The sequence below is a fragment of the Pholcus phalangioides genome, unplaced genomic scaffold, assembly GCF_987345545.1.
Source record: "Pholcus phalangioides strain wild (caught in Gottingen) unplaced genomic scaffold, Ppha-v1.0 ptg000017l_1, whole genome shotgun sequence".
Taxonomy (NCBI): domain Eukaryota; kingdom Metazoa; phylum Arthropoda; class Arachnida; order Araneae; family Pholcidae; genus Pholcus; species Pholcus phalangioides.
The window spans coordinates 47,868,348-47,893,617 of NW_028301610.1; the positions used below are offsets into that span (position 1 = coordinate 47,868,348).

The following is a 25,270-nucleotide window of genomic DNA, read 5'->3' on the forward strand; positions in this document are numbered from 1 at the left end:
CGTGCCGCGGGTTGGCAACCTTCTGGTAAATCTCTTTCAGACCCGATTCCTTGGAATTTTCAAAATGTTTTTTGGCATTTTTGATGCTCAAAAAATGCATTAAAGGCATAAATGTCAGCAAATCTTCATTTTTTTCCTTTTTCAAATGTTCAGTTTTTTATTAGTTTATTTTTTTTTCCTGAATAAATAATTCGTTGTCTTCAAATTTTTTCAGCCAACATGATATACAAGGTACATTCAACTTCACATACAATTATTTCCAGAATTTTACTACACACTTTTATGTAATGGATTGCACTTTTCCCCGAGCCATCTCAAAAACTCCTGAAAGTTCAACTTTAACTCTCTGCTGCTGTCTGATAAGTCCGGTCAAACAAAATTTTGCGGACTTGTGATCCCGGTTTTGGTGCTTTTTGCTTGAACGCCAACGACATTATCTCAAACCGATCAGGCAGATTCTTTTCGTGAAGCGTAGTGTAGCGTAAGCAAAATTTCCTGATGATTCGGTTGAGCGATTATGATAGAGTATTTTTATTTGTTTTACAGCTCACTTATTTCGATTCATATTTAATTATATACATTCCATTATTTTTTCGATTTGCCACAAGCCTTGTATTTTTACAAATGTCCATCAAAAAATGAAATTTATTTCACTCGCCTAGCAACAACATGTTTGAAGCGAGTTAAAAAATTGAGGTGTTTATTAAATTTGTGAGAAATTCGACTTTAGATGTTTATGTTGTTGAGGCGATCATCGGACGTAATGTGTACAATATGCCCGGCTAGCTCAGTCGGTAGAGCGTTAGGCTTTTAACCTAACGGTCCAGGGTTCGAGCCCCTGTCCGGGCTATGTTTTTTTTTTTTCTCTCACTTGAATCAAATGGTTGAAACATGGGTTGCATAATATAATAATCTCTCTCTCCCCCTCAGTAATTAGCAATCACTCTCGTTTTTTGTTTAGAATTTTTTTTACACGAAGGTACACTAAAGTTTTTGTCCCTGCATCTAGTTTGATAACATAATTCGTTTAATATTCGCGAAAGTGTAATCAACATTAAGAAAACTTTATAAAATATACATTGTTTGGTTTCACGAGACAAAATTCGTATATCCCAGGGGTGCAAACCTTTTGCAAGCCGTGGAACTTTTTAAGAACATTTATGATGCACGTGCCAGTTGTAAAATTTAACGGAGATCACACGTCCTGCTTTTACGGGACACCATTTTTTTTTCTGTTCAGGCCATTTTCTTGTTTTCCATAAAAATGTTTCTTTTGTTGCCTTTTTAACTCTAAGGCCAATGTTACACTATAACAGTTTTAAAAAATTTCTTTTGTAAAACTTGATGAATACAATGAATAAGCTTATCGGTTGCAATCCTTCGAATGTTACCGATTGCATTTGCCAAGGTTTGTAACAGAACTTTTATGAAACTTTCATAGTGTAATACCGGCCTAGGGCCAGAATTTTATACTATAACAGTTTTGTGCTTTTATAAAACTTGAGAAATACTATAAAACTTGGAAAATACATCTGATTGGTGACATTCGAGCAAGTACAACTGATCAGTTTATTACTTGTATTTTTCAAGTTTTATAAAAACACTTTTACAAAAAGTTTACATTGTAATCTTGGCCTTAGTACGCGTTTTCAAATGAAAAACAATCCGAAAACGCATTGAAAAAAAATTATCTTCGTCGGCTGTGTTAATGCATTTGCCCCAGGCTCCTCAAGGGAATAAGCGGCCTCGTGATAATGAGATTTAATTACTATTATTTTTTTGCAAGAGTAAGTATAGTAATCGTTAGGCTAGATGGGGACCCATAATACTGCATCAGTTTGCTCGGGGGCCGATAGTGCTATCAAAAGATTCCTTATTATCTCATAATTTTATTTAATTTGTTTTCGTTTGAATAAAATTAAGCAAAGAAATTGAGTTGAAAATTTTAGCATAATCCTTGTTAAGAAGGCCACGCATACCGAATATAGGTTTGGTAGAGTACAAGAATATTGTGGAAGAGATGGTGAAAAAATGAGAGAAAGAAAAAAAATTTTCGATAAAAAAATTGAAAGTAATTTTTCTTCAATTTTAGTCGAGTCCCATATCTGATACAATGGATTGCCACTTGTGGCTAGCGTGCCGCGGGTTGGCAACCTTCTGGTAAATCTCTTTCAGACCCGATTCCTTGGAATTTTCAAAATGTTTTTTGGCATTTTTGATGCTCAAAAAATGCATTAAAGGCATAAATGTCAGCAAATCTTCATTTTTTTCCTTTTTCAAATGTTCAGTTTTTTATTAGTTTATTTTTTTTTCCTGAATAAATAATTCGTTGTCTTCAAATTTTTTCAGCCAACATGATATACAAGGTACATTCAACTTCACATACAATTATTTCCAGAATTTTACTACACACTTTTATGTAATGGATTGCACTTTTCCCCGAGCCATCTCAAAAACTCCTGAAAGTTCAACTTTAACTCTCTGCTGCTGTCTGATAAGTCCGGTCAAACAAAATTTTGCGGACTTGTGATCCCGGTTTTGGTGCTTTTTGCTTGAACGCCAACGACATTATCTCAAACCGATCAGGCAGATTCTTTTCGTGAAGCGTAGTGTAGCGTAAGCAAAATTTCCTGATGATTCGGTTGAGCGATTATGATAGAGTATTTTTATTTGTTTTACAGCTCACTTATTTCGATTCATATTTAATTATATACATTCCATTATTTTTTCGATTTGCCACAAGCCTTGTATTTTTACAAATGTCCATCAAAAAATGAAATTTATTTCACTCGCCTAGCAACAACATGTTTGAAGCGAGTTAAAAAATTGAGGTGTTTATTAAATTTGTGAGAAATTCCGACTTTAGATGTTTATTTTGTTGAGGCGATCATCGGACGTAATGTGCACAATATGCCCGGATAGCTCAGTCCGTAGAGCGTTAGGCTTTTAACCTAACGGTCCAGGGTTCGAGCCCCTGTCCGGGCTACGTTTTTTTTTTCTCTCACTTGAATCAAATGGTTGAAACATGGGTTGCATAATATAATAATCTCTCTCTCCCCCTCAGTAATTAGCAATCACTCTCGTTTTTTGTTTAGAATTTTTTTTACACGAAGGTACACTAAAGTTTTTGTCCCTGCATCTAGTTTGATAACATAATTCGTTTAATATTCGCGAAAGTGTAATCAACATTAAGAAAACTTTATAAAATGTACAATGTTTGGTTTCACGAGACAAAATTCGTATATCCCAGGGGTGCCAACCTTTTGCAAGCCGTGGAACTTTTTAAGAACATTTATGATGCACGTGCCAGTTGTAAAATTTAACGGAGATCACACGTCCTGCTTTTACGGGACACCATTTTTTTTTTTCTGTTTAGGCCATTTTCTTGTTTTCCATAAAAATGTTTCTTTTGTTGCCTTTTTAACTCTAAGGCCAATGTTACACTATAACAGTTTTAAAAAATTTCTTTTGTAAAACTTGATGAATACAATGAATAAGCTTATCGGTTGCAATCCTTCGAATGTTACCGATTGCATTTGCCAAGGTTTGTAACAGAACTTTTATGAAACTTTCATAGTGTAATACCGGCCTAGGGCCAGAATTTTATACTATAACAGTTTTGTGCTTTTATAAAACTTGAGAAATACTATAAAACTTGGAAAATACATCTGATTGGTGACATTCGAGCAAGTACAACTGATCAGTTTATTACTTGTATTTTTCAAGTTTTATAAAAACACTTTTACAAAAAGTTTACATTGTAATCTTGGCCTTAGTACGCGTTTTCAAATGAAAAACAATCCGAAAACGCATTGAAAAAAAATTATCTTCGTCGGCTGTGTTAATGCATTTGCCCCAGGCTCCTCAAGGGAATAAGCGGCCTCGTGATAATGAGATTTAATTACTATTATTTTTTTGCAAGAGTAAGTATAGTAATCGTTAGGCTAGATGGGGACCCATAATACTGCATCAGTTTGCTCGGGGGCCGATAGTGCTATCAAAAGATTCCTTATTATCTCATAATTTTATTTAATTTGTTTTCGTTTGAATAAAATTAAGCAAAGAAATTGAGTTGAAAATTTTAGCATAATCCTTGTTAAGAAGGCCACGCATACCGAATATAGGTTTGGTAGAGTACAAGAATATTGTGGAAGAGATGGTGAAAAAATGAGAGAAAGAAAAAAAATTTTCGATAAAAAAATTGAAAGTAATTTTTCTTCAATTTTAGTCGAGTCCCATATCTGATACAATGGATTGCCACTTGTGGCTAGCGTGCCGCGGGTTGGCAACCTTCTGGTAAATCTCTTTCAGACCCGATTCCTTGGAATTTTCAAAATGTTTTTTGGCATTTTTGATGCTCAAAAAATGCATTAAAGGCATAAATGTCAGCAAATCTTCATTTTTTTCCTTTTTCAAATGTTCAGTTTTTTATTAGTTTATTTTTTTTTCCTGAATAAATAATTCGTTGTCTTCAAATTTTTTCAGCCAACATGATATACAAGGTACATTCAACTTCACATACAATTATTTCCAGAATTTTACTACACACTTTTATGTAATGGATTGCACTTTTCCCCGAGCCATCTCAAAAACTCCTGAAAGTTCAACTTTAACTCTCTGCTGCTGTCTGATAAGTCCGGTCAAACAAAATTTTGCGGACTTGTGATCCCGGTTTTGGTGCTTTTTGCTTGAACGCCAAGGACATTATCTCAAACCGATCAGGCAGATTCTTTTCGTGAAGCGTAGTGTAGCGTAAGCAAAATTTCCTGATGATTCGGTTGAGCGATTATGATAGAGTATTTTTATTTGTTTTACAGCTCACTTATTTCGATTCATATTTAATTATATACATTCCATTATTTTTTCGATTTGCCACAAGCCTTGTATTTTTACAAATGTCCATCAAAAAATGAAATTTATTTCACTCGCCTAGCAACAACATGTTTGAAGCGAGTTAAAAAATTGAGGTGTTTATTAAATTTGTGAGAAATTCCGACTTTAGATGTTTATTTTGTTGAGGCGATCATCGGACGTAATGTGCACAATATGCCCGGATAGCTCAGTCGGTAGAGCGTTAGGCTTTTATCCTAACGGTCCAGGGTTCGAGCCCCTGTCCGGGCTAAGTTTTTTTTTTCTCTCACTTGAATCAAATGGTTGAAACATGGGTTGCATAATATAATAATCTCTCTCTCCCCCTCAGTAATTAGCAATCACTCTCGTTTTTTGTTTAGAATTTTTTTTACACGAAGGTACACTAAAGTTTTTGTCCCTGCATCTAGTTTGATAACATAATTCGTTTAATATTCGCGAAAGTGTAATCAACATTAAGAAAACTTTATAAAATGTACAATGTTTGGTTTCACGAGACAAAATTCGTATATCCCAGGGGTGCCAACCTTTTGCAAGCCGTGGAACTTTTTAAGAACATTTATGATGCACGTGCCAGTTGTAAAATTTAACGGAGATCACACGTCCTGCTTTTACGGGACACCATTTTTTTTTCTGTTTAGGCCATTTTCTTGTTTTCCATAAAAATGTTTCTTTTGTTGCCTTTTTAACTCTAAGGCCAATGTTACACTATAACAGTTTTAAAAAATTTCTTTTGTAAAACTTGATGAATACAATGAATAAGCTTATCGGTTGCAATCCTTCGAATGTTACCGATTGCATTTGCCAAGGTTTGTAACAGAACTTTTATGAAACTTTCATAGTGTAATACCGGCCTAGGGCCAGAATTTTATACTATAACAGTTTTGTACTTTTATAAAACTTGAGAAATACTATAAAACTTGGAAAATACATCTGATTGGTGACATTCGAGCAAGTACAACTGATCAGTTTATTACTTGTATTTTTGAAGTTTTATAAAAACACTTTTACAAAAAGTTTACATTGTAATCTTGGCCTTAGTACGCGTTTTCAAATGAAAAACAATCCGAAAACGCATTGAAAAAAAATTATCTTCGTCGGCTGTGTTAATGCATTTGCCCCAGGCTCCTCAAGGGAATAAGCGGCCTCGTGATAATGAGATTTAATTACTATTATTTTTTTGCAAGAGTAAGTATAGTAATCGTTAGGCTAGATGGGGACCCATAATACTGCATCAGTTTGCTCGGGGGCCGATAGTGCTATCAAAAGATTCCTTATTATCTCATAATTTTATTTAATTTGTTTTCGTTTGAATAAAATTAAGCAAAGAAATTGAGTTGAAAATTTTAGCATAATCCTTGTTAAGAAGGCCACGCATACCGAATATAGGTTTGGTAGAGTACAAGAATATTGTGGAAGAGATGGTGAAAAAATGAGAGAAAGAAAAAAAATTTTCGATAAAAAAATTGAAAGTAATTTTTCTTCAATTTTAGTCGAGTCCCATATCTGATACAATGGATTGCCACTTGTGGCTAGCGTGCCGCGGGTTGGCAACCTTCTGGTAAATCTCTTTCAGACCCGATTCCTTGGAATTTTCAAAATGTTTTTTGGCATTTTTGATGCTCAAAAAATGCATTAAAGGCATAAATGTCAGCAAATCTTCATTTTTTTCCTTTTTCAAATGTTCAGTTTTTTATTAGTTTATTTTTTTTTCCTGAATAAATAATTCGTTGTCTTCAAATTTTTTCAGCCAACATGATATACAAGGTACATTCAACTTCACATACAATTATTTCCAGAATTTTACTACACACTTTTATGTAATGGATTGCACTTTTCCCCGAGCCATCTCAAAAACTCCTGAAAGTTCAACTTTAACTCTCTGCTGCTGTCTGATAAGTCCGGTCAAACAAAATTTTGCGGACTTGTGATCCCGGTTTTGGTGCTTTTTGCTTGAACGCCAACGACATTATCTCAAACCGATCAGGCAGATTCTTTTCGTGAAGCGTAGTGTAGCGTAAGCAAAATTTCCTGATGATTCGGTTGAGCGATTATGATAGAGTATTTTTATTTGTTTTACAGCTCACTTATTTCGATTCATATTTAATTATATACATTCCATTATTTTTTCGATTTGCCACAAGCCTTGTATTTTTACAAATGTCCATCAAAAAATGAAATTTATTTCACTCGCCTAGCAACAACATGTTTGAAGCGAGTTAAAAAATTGAGGTGTTTATTAAATTTGTGAGAAATTCCGACTTTAGATGTTTATTTTGTTGAGGCGATCATCGGACGTAATGTGCACAATATGCCCGGATAGCTCAGTCGGTAGAGCGTTAGGCTTTTAACCTAACGGTCCAGGGTTCGAGCCCCTGTCCGGGCTAAGTTTTTTTTTTTTTTTTTCTCTCACTTGAATCAAATGGTTGAAACATGGGTTGCATAATATAATAATCTCTCTCTCCCCCTCAGTAATTAGCAATCACTCTCGTTTTTTGTTTAGAATTTTTTTTACACGAAGGTACACTAAAGTTTTTGTCCCTGCATCTAGTTTGATAACATAATTCGTTTAATATTCGCGAAAGTGTAATCAACATTAAGAAAACTTTATAAAATGTACAATGTTTGGTTTCACGAGACAAAATTCGTATATCCCAGGGGTGCCAACCTTTTGCAAGCCGTGGAACTTTTTAAGAACATTTATGATGCACGTGCCAGTTGTAAAATTTAACGGAGATCACACGTCCTGCTTTTACGGGACACCATTTTTTTTTTTTTTGTTTAGGCCATTTTCTTGTTTTCCATAAAAATGTTTCTTTTGTTGCCTTTTTAACTCTAAGGCCAATGTTACACTATAACAACAGTTTTAAAAAATTTCTTTTGTAAAACTTGATGAATACAATGAATAAGCTTATTGGTTGCAATCCTTCGAATGTTACCGATTGCATTTGCCAAGGTTTGTAACAGAACTTTTAGGAAACTTTCATAGTGTAATACCGGCCTAGGGCCAGAATTTTATACTATAAAAGTTTTGTGCTTTTATAAAACTTGAGAAATACTATAAAACTTGGAAAATACATCTGATTGGTGACATTCGAGCAAGTACAACTGATCAGTTTATTACTTGTATTTTTCAAGTTTTATAAAAACACTTTTACAAAAAGTTTACATTGTAATCTTGGCCTTAGTACGCGTTTTCAAATGAAAAACAATCCGAAAACGCATTGAAAAAAAATTATCTTCGTCGGCTGTGTTAATGCATTTGCCCCAGGCTCCTCAAGGGAATAAGCGGCCTCGTGATAATGAGATTTAATTACTATTATTTTTTTGCAAGAGTAAGTATAGTAATCGTTAGGCTAGATGGGGACCCATAATACTGCATCAGTTTGCTCGGGGGCCGATAGTGCTATCAAAAGATTCCTTATTATCTCATAATTTTATTTAATTTGTTTTCGTTTGAATAAAATTAAGCAAAGAAATTGAGTTGAAAATTTTAGCATAATCCTTGTTAAGAAGGCCACGCATACCGAATATAGGTTTGGTAGAGTACAAGAATATTGTGGAAGAGATGGTGAAAAAATGAGAGAAAGAAAAAAAATTTTCGATAAAAAAATTGAAAGTAATTTTTCTTCAATTTTAGTCGAGTCCCATATCTGATACAATGGATTGCCACTTGTGGCTAGCGTGCCGCGGGTTGGCAACCTTCTGGTAAATCTCTTTCAGACCCGATTCCTTGGAATTTTCAAAATGTTTTTTGGCATTTTTGATGCTCAAAAAATGCATTAAAGGCATAAATGTCAGCAAATCTTCATTTTTTTCCTTTTTCAAATGTTCAGTTTTTTATTAGTTTATTTTTTTTTCCTGAATAAATAATTCGTTGTCTTCAAATTTTTTCAGCCAACATGATATACAAGGTACATTCAACTTCACATACAATTATTTCCAGAATTTTACTACACACTTTTATGTAATGGATTGCACTTTTCCCCGAGCCATCTCAAAAACTCCTGAAAGTTCAACTTTAACTCTCTGCTGCTGTCTGATAAGTCCGGTCAAACAAAATTTTGCGGACTTGTGATCCCGGTTTTGGTGCTTTTTGCTTGAACGCCAACGACATTATCTCAAACCGATCAGGCAGATTCTTTTCGTGAAGCGTAGTGTAGCGTAAGCAAAATTTCCTGATGATTCGGTTGAGCGATTATGATAGAGTATTTTTATTTGTTTTACAGCTCACTTATTTCGATTCATATTTAATTATATACATTCCATTATTTTTTCGATTTGCCACAAGCCTTGTATTTTTACAAATGTCCATCAAAAAATGAAATTTATTTCACTCGCCTAGCAACAACATGTTTGAAGCGAGTTAAAAAATTGAGGTGTTTATTAAATTTGTGTGAAATTCCGACTTTAGATGTTTATTTTGTTGAGGCGATCATCGGACGTAATGTGCACAATATGCCCGGATAGCTCAGTCGGTAGAGCGTTAGGCTTTTAACCTAACGGTCCAGGGTTCGAGCCCCTGTCCGGGCTAAGTTTTTTTTTTTTTTTTTCTCTCACTTGAATCAAATGGTTGAAACATGGGTTGCATAATATAATAATCTCTCTCTCCCCCTCAGTAATTAGCAATCACTCTCGTTTTTTGTTTAGAATTTTTTTTACACGAAGGTACACTAAAGTTTTTGTCCCTGCATCTAGTTTGATAACATAATTCGTTTAATATTCGCGAAAGTGTAATCAACATTAAGAAAACTTTATAAAATGTACAATGTTTGGTTTCACGAGACAAAATTCGTATATCCCAGGGGTGCCAACCTTTTGCAAGCCGTGGAACTTTTTAAGAACATTTATGATGCACGTGCCAGTTGTAAAATTTAACGGAGATCACACGTCCTGCTTTTACGGGACACCATTTTTTTTTTTTTTGTTTAGGCCATTTTCTTGTTTTCCATAAAAATGTTTCTTTTGTTGCCTTTTTAACTCTAAGGCCAATGTTACACTATAACAACAGTTTTAAAAAATTTCTTTTGTAAAACTTGATGAATACAATGAATAAGCTTATTGGTTGCAATCCTTCGAATGTTACCGATTGCATTTGCCAAGGTTTGTAACAGAACTTTTAGGAAACTTTCATAGTGTAATACCGGCCTAGGGCCAGAATTTTATACTATAAAAGTTTTGTGCTTTTATAAAACTTGAGAAATACTATAAAACTTGGAAAATACATCTGATTGGTGACATTCGAGCAAGTACAACTGATCAGTTTATTACTTGTATTTTTCAAGTTTTATAAAAACACTTTTACAAAAAGTTTACATTGTAATCTTGGCCTTAGTACGCGTTTTCAAATGAAAAACAATCCGAAAACGCATTGAAAAAAAATTATCTTCGTCGGCTGTGTTAATGCATTTGCCCCAGGCTCCTCAAGGGAATAAGCGGCCTCGTGATAATGAGATTTAATTACTATTATTTTTTTGCAAGAGTAAGTATAGTAATCGTTAGGCTAGATGGGGACCCATAATACTGCATCAGTTTGCTCGGGGGCCGATAGTGCTATCAAAAGATTCCTTATTATCTCATAATTTTATTTAATTTGTTTTCGTTTGAATAAAATTAAGCAAAGAAATTGAGTTGAAAATTTTAGCATAATCCTTGTTAAGAAGGCCACGCATACCGAATATAGGTTTGGTAGAGTACAAGAATATTGTGGAAGAGATGGTGAAAAAATGAGAGAAAGAAAAAAAATTTTCGATAAAAAAATTGAAAGTAATTTTTCTTCAATTTTAGTCGAGTCCCATATCTGATACAATGGATTGCCACTTGTGGCTAGCGTGCCGCGGGTTGGCAACCTTCTGGTAAATCTCTTTCAGACCCGATTCCTTGGAATTTTCAAAATGTTTTTTGGCATTTTTGATGCTCAAAAAATGCATTAAAGGCATAAATGTCAGCAAATCTTCATTTTTTTCCTTTTTCAAATGTTCAGTTTTTTATTAGTTTATTTTTTTTTCCTGAATAAATAATTCGTTGTCTTCAAATTTTTTCAGCCAACATGATATACAAGGTACATTCAACTTCACATACAATTATTTCCAGAATTTTACTACACACTTTTATGTAATGGATTGCACTTTTCCCCGAGCCATCTCAAAAACTCCTGAAAGTTCAACTTTAACTCTCTGCTGCTGTCTGATAAGTCCGGTCAAACAAAATTTTGCGGACTTGTGATCCCGGTTTTGGTGCTTTTTGCTTGAACGCCAACGACATTATCTCAAACCGATCAGGCAGATTCTTTTCGTGAAGCGTAGTGTAGCGTAAGCAAAATTTCCTGATGATTCGGTTGAGCGATTATGATAGAGTATTTTTATTTGTTTTACAGCTCACTTATTTCGATTCATATTTAATTATATACATTCCATTATTTTTTCGATTTGCCACAAGCCTTGTATTTTTACAAATGTCCATCAAAAAATGAAATTTATTTCACTCGCCTAGCAACAACATGTTTGAAGCGAGTTAAAAAATTGAGGTGTTTATTAAATTTGTGAGAAATTCCGACTTTAGATGTTTATTTTGTTGAGGCGATCATCGGACGTAATGTGCACAATATGCCCGGATAGCTCAGTCGGTAGAGCGTTAGGCTTTTAACCTAACGGTCCAGGGTTCGAGCCCCTGTCCGGGCTACGTTTTTTTTTTCTCTCACTTGAATCAAATGGTTGAAACATGGGTTGCATAATATAATAATCTCTCTCTTCCCCTCAGTAATTAGCAATCACTCTCGTTTTTTGTTTAGAATTTTTTTTACACGAAGGTACACTAAAGTTTTTGTCCCTGCATCTAGTTTGATAACATAATTCGTTTAATATTCGCGAAAGTGTAATCAACATTAAGAAAACTTTATAAAATGTACAATGTTTGGTTTCACGAGACAAAATTCGTATATCCCAGGGGTGCCAACCTTTTGCAAGCCGTGGAACTTTTTAAGAACATTTATGATGCACGTGCCAGTTGTAAAATTTAACGGAGATCACACGTCCTGCTTTTACGGGACACCATTTTTTTTTTCTGTTTAGGCCATTTTCTTGTTTTCCATAAAAATGTTTCTTTTGTTGCCTTTTTAACTCTAAGGCCAATGTTACACTATAACAGTTTTAAAAAATTTCTTTTGTAAAACTTGATGAATACAATGAATAAGCTTATCGGTTGCAATCCTTCGAATGTTACCGATTGCATTTGCCAAGGTTTGTAACAGAACTTTTATGAAACTTTCATAGTGTAATACCGGCCTAGGGCCAGAATTTTATACTATAACAGTTTTGTGCTTTTATAAAACTTGAGAAATACTATAAAACTTGGAAAATACATCTGATTGGTGACATTCGAGCAAGTACAACTGATCAGTTTATTACTTGTATTTTTCAAGTTTTATAAAAACACTTTTACAAAAAGTTTACATTGTAATCTTGGCCTTAGTACGCGTTTTCAAATGAAAAACAATCCGAAAACGCATTGAAAAAAAATTATCTTCGTCGGCTGTGTTAATGCATTTGCCCCAGGCTCCTCAAGGGAATAAGCGGCCTCGTGATAATGAGATTTAATTACTATTATTTTTTTGCAAGAGTAAGTATAGTAATCGTTAGGCTAGATGGGGACCCATAATACTGCATCAGTTTGCTCGGGGGCCGATAGTGCTATCAAAAGATTCCTTATTATCTCATAATTTTATTTAATTTGTTTTCGTTTGAATAAAATTAAGCAAAGAAATTGAGTTGAAAATTTTAGCATAATCCTTGTTAAGAAGGCCACGCATACCGAATATAGGTTTGGTAGAGTACAAGAATATTGTGGAAGAGATGGTGAAAAAATGAGAGAAAGAAAAAAAATTTTCGATAAAAAAATTGAAAGTAATTTTTCTTCAATTTTAGTCGAGTCCCATATCTGATACAATGGATTGCCACTTGTGGCTAGCGTGCCGCGGGTTGGCAACCTTCTGGTAAATCTCTTTCAGACCCGATTCCTTGGAATTTTCAAAATGTTTTTTGGCATTTTTGATGCTCAAAAAATGCATTAAAGGCATAAATGTCAGCAAATCTTCATTTTTTTCCTTTTTCAAATGTTCAGTTTTTTATTAGTTTATTTTTTTTTCCTGAATAAATAATTCGTTGTCTTCAAATTTTTTCAGCCAACATGATATACAAGGTACATTCAACTTCACATACAATTATTTCCAGAATTTTACTACACACTTTTATGTAATGGATTGCACTTTTCCCCGAGCCATCTCAAAAACTCCTGAAAGTTCAACTTTAACTCTCTGCTGCTGTCTGATAAGTCCGGTCAAACAAAATTTTGCGGACTTGTGATCCCGGTTTTGGTGCTTTTTGCTTGAACGCCAACGACATTATCTCAAACCGATCAGGCAGATTCTTTTCGTGAAGCGTAGTGTAGCGTAAGCAAAATTTCCTGATGATTCGGTTGAGCGATTATGATAGAGTATTTTTATTTGTTTTACAGCTCACTTATTTCGATTCATATTTAATTATATACATTCCATTATTTTTTCGATTTGCCACAAGCCTTGTATTTTTACAAATGTCCATCAAAAAATGAAATTTATTTCACTCGCCTAGCAACAACATGTTTGAAGCGAGTTAAAAAATTGAGGTGTTTATTAAATTTGTGAGAAATTCGACTTTAGATGTTTATTTTGTTGAGGCGATCATCGGACGTAATGTGCACAATATGCCCGGATAGCTCAGTCGGTAGAGCGTTAGGCTTTTAACCTAACGGTCCAGGGTTCGAGCCCCTGTCCGGGCTATGTTTTTTTTTTTTCTCTCACTTGAATCAAATGGTTGAAACATGGGTTGCATAATATAATAATCTCTCTCTCCCCCTCAGTAATTAGCAATCACTCTCGTTTTTTGTTTACAATTTTTTTTTACACGAAGGTACACTAAAGTTTTTGTCCCTGCATCTAGTTTGATAACATAATTCGTTTAATATTCGCGAAAGTGTAATCAACATTAAGAAAACTTTATAAAATGCACAATGTTTGGTTTTACGAGACAAAATTCGTATATCCCAGGGGTGCCAACCTTTTGCAAGCCGTGGAACTTTTTAAGAACATTTATGATGCACGTGCCAGTTGTAAAATTTAACGGAGATCACACGTCCTGCTTTTACGGGACACCATTTTTTTTTTCTGTTTAGGCCATTTTCTTGTTTTCCACAAAAATGTTTCTTTTGTTGCCTTTTTAACTCTAAGGCCAATGTTACACTATAACAGTTTTAAAAAATTTCTTTTGTAAAACTTGATGAATACAATGAATAAGCTTATCGGTTGCAATCCTTCGAATGTTACCGATTGCATTTGCCAAGGTTTGTAACAGAACTTTTATGAAACTTTCATAGTGTAATACCGGCCTAGGGCCAGAATTTTATACTATAAAAGTTTTGTGCTTTTATAAAACTTGAGAAATACTATAAAACTTGGAAAATACATCTGATTGGTGACATTCGAGCAAGTACAACTGATCAGTTTATTACTTGTATTTTTCAAGTTTTATAAAAACACTTTTACAAAAAGTTTACATTGTAATCTTGGCCTTAGTACGCGTTTTCAAATGAAAAACAATCCGAAAACGCATTGAAAAAAAATTATCTTCGTCGGCTGTGTTAATGCATTTGCCCCAGGCTCCTCAAGGGAATAAGCGGCCTCGTGATAATGAGATTTAATTACTATTATTTTTTTGCAAGAGTAAGTATAGTAATCGTTAGGCTAGATGGGGACCCATAATACTGCATCAGTTTGCTCGGGGGCCGATAGTGCTATCAAAAGATTCCTTATTATCTCATAATTTTATTTAATTTGTTTTCGTTTGAATAAAATTAAGCAAAGAAATTGAGTTGAAAATTTTAGCATAATCCTTGTTAAGAAGGCCACGCATACCGAATATAGGTTTGGTAGAGTACAAGAATATTGTGGAAGAGATGGTGAAAAAATGAGAGAAAGAAAAAAAATTTTCGATAAAAAAATTGAAAGTAATTTTTCTTCAATTTTAGTCGAGTCCCATATCTGATACAATGGATTGCCACTTGTGGCTAGCGTGCCGCGGGTTGGCAACCTTCTGGTAAATCTCTTTCAGACCCGATTCCTTGGAATTTTCAAAATGTTTTTTGGCATTTTTGATGCTCAAAAAATGCATTAAAGGCATAAATGTCAGCAAATCTTCATTTTTTTCCTTTTTCAAATGTTCAGTTTTTTATTAGTTTATTTTTTTTTCCTGAATAAATAATTCGTTGTCTTCAAATTTTTTCAGCCAACATGATATACAAGGTACATTCAACTTCACATACAATTATTTCCAGAATTTTACTACACACTTTTATGTAATGGATTGCACTTTTCCCCGAGCCATCTCAAAAACTCCTGAAAGTTCAACTTTAACTCTCTGCTGCTGTCTGATAAGTCCGGTCAAACAAAATTTTGCGGACTTGTGATCCCGGTTTTGGTGCTTTTTGCTTGAACGCCAACGACATTATCTCAAACCGATCAGGCAGATTCTTTTCGTGAAGCGTAGTGTAGCGTAAGCAAAATTTCCTGATGATTCGGTTGAGCGATTATGATAGAGTATTTTTATTTGTTTTACAGCTCACTTATTTCGATTCATATTTAATTATATACATTCCATTATTTTTTCGATTTGCCACAAGCCTTGTATTTTTACAAATGTCCATCAAAAAATGAAATTTATTTCACTCGCCTAGCAACAACATGTTTGAAGCGAGTTAAAAAATTGAGGTGTTTATTAAATTTGTGAGAAATTCGACTTTAGATGTTTATTTTGTTGAGGCGATCATCGGACGTAATGTGCACAATATGCCCGGATAGCTCAGTCGGTAGAGCGTTAGGCTTTTAACCTAACGGTCCAGGGTTCGAGCCCCTGTCCGGGCTACGTTTTTTTTTTCTCTCACTTGAATCAAATGGTTGAAACATGGGTTGCATAATATAATAATCTCTCTCTCCCCCTCAGTAATTAGCAATCACTCTCGTTTTTTGTTTAGAATTTTTTTTACACGAAGGTACACTAAAGTTTTTGTCCCTGCATCTAGTTTGATAACATAATTCGTTTAATATTCGCGAAAGTGTAATCAACATTAAGAAAACTTTATAAAATGTACAATGTTTGGTTTCACGAGACAAAATTCGTATATCCCAGGGGTGCCAACCTTTTGCAAGCCGTGGAACTTTTTAAGAACATTTATGATGCACGTGCCAGTTGTAAAATTTAACGGAGATCACACGTCCTGCTTTTACGGGACACCATTTTTTTTTTTTTTGTTTAGGCCATTTTCTTGTTTTCCATAAAAATGTTTCTTTTGTTGCCTTTTTAACTCTAAGGCCAATGTTACACTATAACAACAGTTTTAAAAAATTTCTTTTGTAAAACTTGATGAATACAATGAATAAGCTTATCGGTTGCAATCCTTCGAATGTTACCGATTGCATTTGCCAAGGTTTGTAACAGAACTTTTATGAAACTTTCATAGTGTAATACCGGCCTAGGGCCAGAATTTTATACTATAACAGTTTTGTGCTTTTATAAAACTTGAGAAATACTATAAAACTTGGAAAATACATCTGATTGGTGACATTCGAGCAAGTACAACTGATCAGTTTATTACTTGTATTTTTCAAGTTTTATAAAAACACTTTTACAAAAAGTTTACATTGTAATCTTGGCCTTAGTACGCGTTTTCAAATGAAAAACAATCCGAAAACGCATTGAAAAAAAATTATCTTCGTCGGCTGTGTTAATGCATTTGCCCCAGGCTCCTCAAGGGAATAAGCGGCCTCGTGATAATGAGATTTAATTACTATTATTTTTTTGCAAGAGTAAGTATAGTAATCGTTAGGCTAGATGGGGACCCATAATACTGCATCAGTTTGCTCGGGGGCCGATAGTGCTATCAAAAGATTCCTTATTATCTCATAATTTTATTTAATTTGTTTTCGTTTGAATAAAATTAAGCAAAGAAATTGAGTTGAAAATTTTAGCATAATCCTTGTTAAGAAGGCCACGCATACCGAATATAGGTTTGGTAGAGTACAAGAATATTGTGGAAGAGATGGTGAAAAAATGAGAGAAAGAAAAAAAATTTTCGATAAAAAAATTGAAAGTAATTTTTCTTCAATTTTAGTCGAGTCCCATATCTGATACAATGGATTGCCACTTGTGGCTAGCGTGCCGCGGGTTGGCAACCTTCTGGTAAATCTCTTTCAGACCCGATTCCTTGGAATTTTCAAAATGTTTTTTGGCATTTTTGATGCTCAAAAAATGCATTAAAGGCATAAATGTCAGCAAATCTTCATTTTTTTCCTTTTTCAAATGTTCAGTTTTTTATTAGTTTATTTTTTTTTCCTGAATAAATAATTCGTTGTCTTCAAATTTTTTCAGCCAACATGATATACAAGGTACATTCAACTTCACATACAATTATTTCCAGAATTTTACTACACACTTTTATGTAATGGATTGCACTTTTCCCCGAGCCATCTCAAAAACTCCTGAAAGTTCAACTTTAACTCTCTGCTGCTGTCTGATAAGTCCGGTCAAACAAAATTTTGCGGACTTGTGATCCCGGTTTTGGTGCTTTTTGCTTGAACGCCAAGGACATTATCTCAAACCGATCAGGCAGATTCTTTTCGTGAAGCGTAGTGTAGCGTAAGCAAAATTTCCTGATGATTCGGTTGAGCGATTATGATAGAGTATTTTTATTTGTTTTACAGCTCACTTATTTCGATTCATATTTAATTATATACATTCCATTATTTTTTCGATTTGCCACAAGCCTTGTATTTTTACAAATGTCCATCAAAAAATGAAATTTATTTCACTCGCCTAGCAACAACATGTTTGAAGCGAGTTAAAAAATTGAGGTGTTTATTAAATTTGTGAGAAATTCCGACTTTAGATGTTTATTTTGTTGAGGCGATCATCGGACGTAATGTGCACAATATGCCCGGATAGCTCAGTCGGTAGAGCGTTAGGCTTTTAACCTAACGGTCCAGGGTTCGAGCCCCTGTCCGGGCTACGTTTTTTTTTTCTCTCACTTGAATCAAATGGTTGAAACATGGGTTGCATAATATAATAATCTCTCTCTCCCCCTCAGTAATTAGCAATCACTCTCGTTTTTTGTTTAGAATTTTTTTTACACGAAGGTACACTAAAGTTTTTGTCCCTGCATCTAGTTTGATAACATAATTCGTTTAATATTCGCGAAAGTGTAATCAACATTAAGAAAACTTTATAAAATGTACAATGTTTGGTTTCACGAGACAAAATTCGTATATCCCAGGGGTGCCAACCTTTTGCAAGCCGTGGAACTTTTTAAGAACATTTATGATGCACGTGCCAGTTGTAAAATTTAACGGAGATCACACGTCCTGCTTTTACGGGACACCATTTTTTTTTTCTGTTTAGGCCATTTTCTTGTTTTCCATAAAAATGTTTCTTTTGTTGCCTTTTTAACTCTAAGGCCAATGTTACACTATAACAGTTTTAAAAAATTTCTTTTGTAAAACTTGATGAATACAATGAATAAGCTTATCGGTTGCAATCCTTCGAATGTTACCGATTGCATTTGCCAAGGTTTGTAACAGAACTTTTATGAAACTTTCATAGTGTAATACCGGCCTAGGGCCAGAATTTTATACTATAACAGTTTTGTGCTTTTATAAAACTTGAGAAATACTATAAAACTTGGAAAATACATCTGATTGGTGACATTCGAGCAAGTACAACTGATCAGTTTATTACTTGTATTTTTCAAGTTTTATAAAAACACTTTTACAAAAAGTTTACATTGTAATCTTGGCCTTAGTACGCGTTTTCAAATGAAAAACAATCCGAAAACGCATTGAAAAAAAATTATCTTCGTCGGCTGTGTTAATGCATTTGCCCCAGGCTCCTCAAGGGAATAAGCGGCCTCGTGATAATGAGATTTAATTACTATTATTTTTTTGCAAGAGTAAGTATAGTAATCGTTAGGCTAGATGGGGACCCATAATACTGCATCAGTTTGCTCGGGGGCCGATAGTGCTATCAAAAGATTCCTTATTATCTCATAATTTTATTTAATTTGTTTTCGTTTGAATAAAATTAAGCAAAGAAATTGAGTTGAAAATTTTAGCATAATCCTTGTTAAGAAGGCCACGCATACCGAATATAGGTTTGGTAGAGTACAAGAATATTGTGGAAGAGATGGTGAAAAAATGAGAGAAAGAAAAAAAATTTTCGATAAAAAAATTGAAAGTAATTTTTCTTCAATTTTAGTCGAGTCCCATATCTGATACAATGGATTGCCACTTGTGGCTAGCGTGCCGCGGGTTGGCAACCTTCTGGTAAATCTCTTTCAGACCCGATTCCTTGGAATTTTCAAAATGTTTTTTGGCATTTTTGATGCTCAAAAAATGCATTAAAGGCATAAATGTCAGCAAATCTTCATTTTTTTCCTTTTTCAAATGTTCAGTTTTTTATTAGTTTATTTTTTTTTCCTGAATAAATAATTCGTTGTCTTCAAATTTTTTCAGCCAACATGATATACAAGGTACATTCAACTTCACATACAATTATTTCCAGAATTTTACTACACACTTTTATGTAATGGATTGCACTTTTCCCCGAGCCATCTCAAAAACTCCTGAAAGTTCAACTTTAACTCTCTGCTGCTGTCTGATAAGTCCGGTCAAACAAAATTTTGCGGACTTGTGATCCCGGTTTTGGTGCTTTTTGCTTGAACGCCAACGACATTATCTCAAACCGATCAGGCAGATTCTTTTCGTGAAGCGTAGTGTAGCGTAAGCAAAATTTCCTGATGATTCGGTTGAGCGATTATGATAGAGTATTTTTATTTGTTTTACAGCTCACTTATTTCGATTCATATTTAATTATATACATTCCATTATTTTTTCGATTTGCCACAAGCCTTGTATTTTTACAAATGTCCATCAAAAAATGAAATTTATTTCACTCGCCTAGCAACAACATGTTTGAAGCGAGTTAAAAAATTGAGGTGTTTATTAAATTTGTGAGAAATTCGACTTTAGATGTTTATGTTGTTGAGGCGATCATCGGACGTAATGTGCACAATATGCCCGGCTAGCTCAGTCGGTAGAGCGTTAGGCTTTTAACCTAACGGTCCAGGGTTCGAGCCCCTGTCCGGGCTATGTTTTTTTTTTTTCTCTCACTTGAATCAAATGGTTGAAACATGGGTTGCATAATATAATAATCTCTCTCTCCCCCTCAGTAATTAGCAATCACTCTCGTTTTTTGTTTAGAATTTTTTTTACACGAAGGTACACTAAAGTTTTTGTCCCTGCATCTAGTTTGATAACATAATTCGTTTAATATTCGCGAAAGTGTAATCAACATTAAGAAAACTTTATAAAATGTACAATGTTTGGTTTCACGAGACAAAATTCGTATATCCCAGGGGTGCCAACCTTTTGCAAGCCGTGGAACTTTTTAAGAACATTTATGATGCACGTGCCAGTTGTAAAATTTAACGGAGATCACACGTCCTGCTTTTACGGGACACCATTTTTTTTTTCTGTTTAGGCCATTTTCTTGTTTTCCATAAAAATGTTTCTTTTGTTGCCTTTTTAACTCTAAGGCCAATGTTACACTATAACAGTTTTAAAAAATTTCTTTTGTAAAACTTGATGAATACAATGAATAAGCTTATCGGTTGCAATCCTTCGAATGTTACCGATTGCATTTGCCAAGGTTTGTAACAGAACTTTTATGAAACTTTCATAGTGTAATACCGGCCTAGGGCCAGAATTTTATACTATAAAAGTTTTGTGCTTTTATAAAACTTGAGAAATACTATAAAACTTGGAAAATACATCTGATTGGTGACATTCGAGCAAGTACAACTGATCAGTTTATTACTTGTATTTTTCAAGTTTTATAAAAACACTTTTACAAAAAGTTTACATTGTAATCTTGGCCTTAGTACGCGTTTTCAAATGAAAAACAATCCGAAAACGCATTGAAAAAAAATTATCTTCGTCGGCTGTGTTAATGCATTTGCCCCAGGCTCCTCAAGGGAATAAGCGGCCTCGTGATAATGAGATTTAATTACTATTATTTTTTTGCAAGAGTAAGTATAGTAATCGTTAGGCTAGATGGGGACCCATAATACTGCATCAGTTTGCTCGGGGGCCGATAGTGCTATCAAAAGATTCCTTATTATCTCATAATTTTATTTAATTTGTTTTCGTTTGAATAAAATTAAGCAAAGAAATTGAGTTGAAAATTTTAGCATAATCCTTGTTAAGAAGGCCACGCATACCGAATATAGGTTTGGTAGAGTACAAGAATATTGTGGAAGAGATGGTGAAAAAATGAGAGAAAGAAAAAAAATTTTCGATAAAAAAATTGAAAGTAATTTTTCTTCAATTTTAGTCGAGTCCCATATCTGATACAATGGATTGCCACTTGTGGCTAGCGTGCCGCGGGTTGGCAACCTTCTGGTAAATCTCTTTCAGACCCGATTCCTTGGAATTTTCAAAATGTTTTTTGGCATTTTTGATGCTCAAAAAATGCATTAAAGGCATAAATGTCAGCAAATCTTCATTTTTTTCCTTTTTCAAATGTTCAGTTTTTTATTAGTTTATTTTTTTTTCCTGAATAAATAATTCGTTGTCTTCAAATTTTTTCAGCTTTGATGCTGAACATGATATACAAGGTACATTCAACTTCACATACAATTATTTCCAGAATTTTACTACACACTTTTATGTAATGGATTGCACTTTTCCCCGAGCCATCTCAAAAACTCCTGAAAGTTCAACTTTAACTCTCTGCTGCTGTCTGATAAGTCCGGTCAAACAAAATTTTGCGGACTTGTGATCCCGGTTTTGGTGCTTTTTGCTTGAACGCCAAGGACATTATCTCAAACCGATCAGGCAGATTCTTTTCGTGAAGCGTAGTGTAGCGTAAGCAAAATTTCCTGATGATTCGGTTGAGCGATTATGATAGAGTATTTTTATTTGTTTTACAGCTCACTTATTTCGATTCATATTTAATTATATACATTCCATTATTTTTTCGATTTGCCACAAGCCTTGTATTTTTACAAATGTCCATCAAAAAATGAAATTTATTTCACTCGCCTAGCAACAACATGTTTGAAGCGAGTTAAAAAATTGAGGTGTTTATTAAATTTGTGAGAAATTCCGACTTTAGATGTTTATTTTGTTGAGGCGATCATCGGACGTAATGTGCACAATATGCCCGGATAGCTCAGTCGGTAGAGCGTTAGGCTTTTAACCTAACGGTCCAGGGTTCGAGCCCCTGTCCGGGCTACGTTTTTTTTTTTCTCTCACTTGAATCAAATGGTTGAAACATGGGTTGCATAATATAATAATCTCTCTCTCCCCCTCAGTAATTAGCAATCACTCTCGTTTTTTGTTTAGAATTTTTTTTTACACGAAGGTACACTAAAGTTTTTGTCCCTGCATCTAGTTTGATAACATAATTCGTTTAATATTCGCGAAAGTGTAATCAACATTAAGAAAACTTTATAAAATGTACAATGTTTGGTTTCACGAGACAAAATTCGTATATCCCAGGGGTGCCAACCTTTTGCAAGCCGTGGAACTTTTTAAGAACATTTATGATGCACGTGCCAGTTGTAAAATTTAACGGAGATCACACGTCCTGCTTTTACGGGACACCATTTTTTTTTTTTGTGTTTAGGCCATTTTCTTGTTTTCCATAAAAATGTTTCTTTTGTTGCCTTTTTAACTCTAAGGCCAATGTTACACTATAACAACAGTTTTAAAAAATTTCTTTTGTAAAACTTGATGAATACAATGAATAAGCTTATTGGTTGCAATCCTTCGAATGTTACCGATTGCATTTGCCAAGGTTTGTAACAGAACTTTTAGGAAACTTTCATAGTGTAATACCGGCCTAGGACCAGAATTTTATACTATAAAAGTTTTGTGCTTTTATAAAACTTGAGAAATACTATAAAACTTGGAAAATACATCTGATTGGTGACATTCGAGCAAGTACAACTGATCAGTTTATTACTTGTATTTTTCAAGTTTTATAAAAACACTTTTACAAAAAGTTTACATTGTAATCTTGGCCTTAGTACGCGTTTTCAAATGAAAAACAATCCGAAAACGCATTGAAAAAAAATTATCTTCGTCGGCTGTGTTAATGCATTTGCCCCAGGCTCCTCAAGGGAATAAGCGGCCTCGTGATAATGAGATTTAATTACTATTATTTTTTTGCAAGAGTAAGTATAGTAATCGTTAGGCTAGATGGGGACCCATAATACTGCATCAGTTTGCTCGGGGGCCGATAGTGCTATCAAAAGATTCCTTATTATCTCATAATTTTATTTAATTTGTTTTCGTTTGAATAAAATTAAGCAAAGAAATTGAGTTGAAAATTTTAGCATAATCCTTGTTAAGAAGGCCACGCATACCGAATATAGGTTTGGTAGAGTACAAGAATATTGTGGAAGAGATGGTGAAAAAATGAGAGAAAGAAAAAAAATTTTCGATAAAAAAATTGAAAGTAATTTTTCTTCAATTTTAGTCGAGTCCCATATCTGATACAATGGATTGCCACTTGTGGCTAGCGTGCCGCGGGTTGGCAACCTTCTGGTAAATCTCTTTCAGACCCGATTCCTTGGAATTTTCAAAATGTTTTTTGGCATTTTTGATGCTCAAAAAATGCATTAAAGGCATAAATGTCAGCAAATCTTCATTTTTTTCCTTTTTCAAATGTTCAGTTTTTTATTAGTTTATTTTTTTTTCCTGAATAAATAATTCGTTGTCTTCAAATTTTTTCAGCCAACATGATATACAAGGTACATTCAACTTCACATACAATTATTTCCAGAATTTTACTACACACTTTTATGTAATGGATTGCACTTTTCCCCGAGCCATCTCAAAAACTCCTGAAAGTTCAACTTTAACTCTCTGCTGCTGTCTGATAAGTCCGGTCAAACAAAATTTTGCGGACTTGTGATCCCGGTTTTGGTGCTTTTTGCTTGAACGCCAAGGACATTATCTCAAACCGATCAGGCAGATTCTTTTCGTGAAGCGTAGTGTAGCGTAAGCAAAATTTCCTGATGATTCGGTTGAGCGATTATGATAGAGTATTTTTATTTGTTTTACAGCTCACTTATTTCGATTCATATTTAATTATATACATTCCATTATTTTTTCGCTTTGCCACAAGCCTTGTATTTTTACAAATGTCCATCAAAAAATGAAATTTATTTCACTCGCCTAGCAACAACATGTTTGAAGCGAGTTAAAAAATTGAGGTGTTTATTAAATTTGTGAGAAATTCGACTTTAGATGTTTATTTTGTTGAGGCGATCATCGGACGTAATGTGCACAATATGCCCGGATAGCTCAGTCGGTAGAGCGTTAGGCTTTTAACCTAACGGTCCAGGGTTCGAGCCCCTGTCCGGGCTACGTTTTTTTTTTTCTCTCACTTGAATCAAATGGTTGAAACATGGGTTGCATAATATAATAATCTCTCTCTCCCCCTCAGTAATTAGCAATCACTCTCGTTTTTTTTTAGAATTTTTTTTTACACGAAGGTACACTAAAGTTTTTGTCCCTGCATCTAGTTTGATAACATAATTCGTTTAATATTCGCGAAAGTGTAATCAACAGTAAGAAAACTTTATAAAATGTACAATGTTTGGTTTCACGAGACAAAATTCGTATATCCCAGGGGTGCCAACCTTTTGCAAGCCGTGGAACTTTTTAAGAACATTTATGATGCACGTGCCAGTTGTAAAATTTAACGGAGATCACACGTCCTGCTTTTACGGGACACCATTTTTTTTTTCTGTTTAGGCCATTTTCTTGTTTTCCATAAAAATGTTTCTTTTGTTGCCTTTTTAACTCTAAGGCCAATGTTACACTATAACAGTTTTAAAAAATTTCTTTTGTAAAACTTGATGAATACAATGAATAAGCTTATCGGTTGCAATCCTTCGAATATTACCGATTGCATTTGCCAAGGTTTGTAACAGAACTTTTATGAAACTTTCATAGTGTAATACCGGCCTAGGGCCAGAATTTTATACTATAAAAGTTTTGTGCTTTTATAAAACTTGAGAAATACTATAAAACTTGGAAAATACATCTGATTGGTGACATACGAGCAAGTACAACTGATCATTTTATTACTTGTATTTTTCAAGTTTTATAAAAACACTTTTACAAAAAGTTTACATTGTAATCTTGGCCTTAGTACGCGTTTTCAAATGAAAAACAATCCGAAAACGCATTGAAAAAAAATTATCTTCGTCGGCTGTGTTAATGCATTTGCCCCAGGCTCCTCAAGGGAAT

At 34.1% G+C, this 25,270-nt stretch overlaps 12 non-coding genes across 12 annotated transcripts; all 12 read left to right on the forward strand.

Moving 5' to 3' along the window:
- Positions 1–776: 776 nt before the first annotated feature.
- TRNAK-UUU (transfer RNA lysine (anticodon UUU)) lies at positions 777–849 on the forward strand. Its single transcript has one exon. It is a non-coding gene; the product is annotated as a tRNA-Lys (tRNA).
- Positions 850–2,912: 2,063 nt separating this feature from the next.
- Positions 2,913–2,985, forward strand: TRNAK-UUU (transfer RNA lysine (anticodon UUU)). The gene has a single exon. It is a non-coding gene; the product is annotated as a tRNA-Lys (tRNA).
- A 2,063-nt stretch (positions 2,986–5,048) lies between these two features.
- Positions 5,049–5,121, forward strand: TRNAK-UUU (transfer RNA lysine (anticodon UUU)). The gene has a single exon. It is a non-coding gene; the product is annotated as a tRNA-Lys (tRNA).
- Positions 5,122–7,182: 2,061 nt separating this feature from the next.
- Positions 7,183–7,255, forward strand: TRNAK-UUU (transfer RNA lysine (anticodon UUU)). The gene has a single exon. It is a non-coding gene; the product is annotated as a tRNA-Lys (tRNA).
- A 2,074-nt stretch (positions 7,256–9,329) lies between these two features.
- On the forward strand, positions 9,330–9,402 carry TRNAK-UUU (transfer RNA lysine (anticodon UUU)). The gene has a single exon. It is a non-coding gene; the product is annotated as a tRNA-Lys (tRNA).
- Positions 9,403–11,476: 2,074 nt separating this feature from the next.
- TRNAK-UUU (transfer RNA lysine (anticodon UUU)) lies at positions 11,477–11,549 on the forward strand. The gene has a single exon. It is a non-coding gene; the product is annotated as a tRNA-Lys (tRNA).
- A 2,061-nt stretch (positions 11,550–13,610) lies between these two features.
- TRNAK-UUU (transfer RNA lysine (anticodon UUU)) lies at positions 13,611–13,683 on the forward strand. The gene has a single exon. It is a non-coding gene; the product is annotated as a tRNA-Lys (tRNA).
- Positions 13,684–15,747: 2,064 nt separating this feature from the next.
- On the forward strand, positions 15,748–15,820 carry TRNAK-UUU (transfer RNA lysine (anticodon UUU)). The gene has a single exon. It is a non-coding gene; the product is annotated as a tRNA-Lys (tRNA).
- Positions 15,821–17,887: 2,067 nt separating this feature from the next.
- TRNAK-UUU (transfer RNA lysine (anticodon UUU)) lies at positions 17,888–17,960 on the forward strand. Its single transcript has one exon. It is a non-coding gene; the product is annotated as a tRNA-Lys (tRNA).
- Positions 17,961–20,021: 2,061 nt separating this feature from the next.
- TRNAK-UUU (transfer RNA lysine (anticodon UUU)) lies at positions 20,022–20,094 on the forward strand. The gene has a single exon. It is a non-coding gene; the product is annotated as a tRNA-Lys (tRNA).
- Positions 20,095–22,167: 2,073 nt separating this feature from the next.
- TRNAK-UUU (transfer RNA lysine (anticodon UUU)) lies at positions 22,168–22,240 on the forward strand. The gene has a single exon. It is a non-coding gene; the product is annotated as a tRNA-Lys (tRNA).
- Positions 22,241–24,308: 2,068 nt separating this feature from the next.
- TRNAK-UUU (transfer RNA lysine (anticodon UUU)) lies at positions 24,309–24,381 on the forward strand. The gene has a single exon. It is a non-coding gene; the product is annotated as a tRNA-Lys (tRNA).
- The last annotated feature ends 889 nt before the right edge of the window (positions 24,382–25,270 follow it).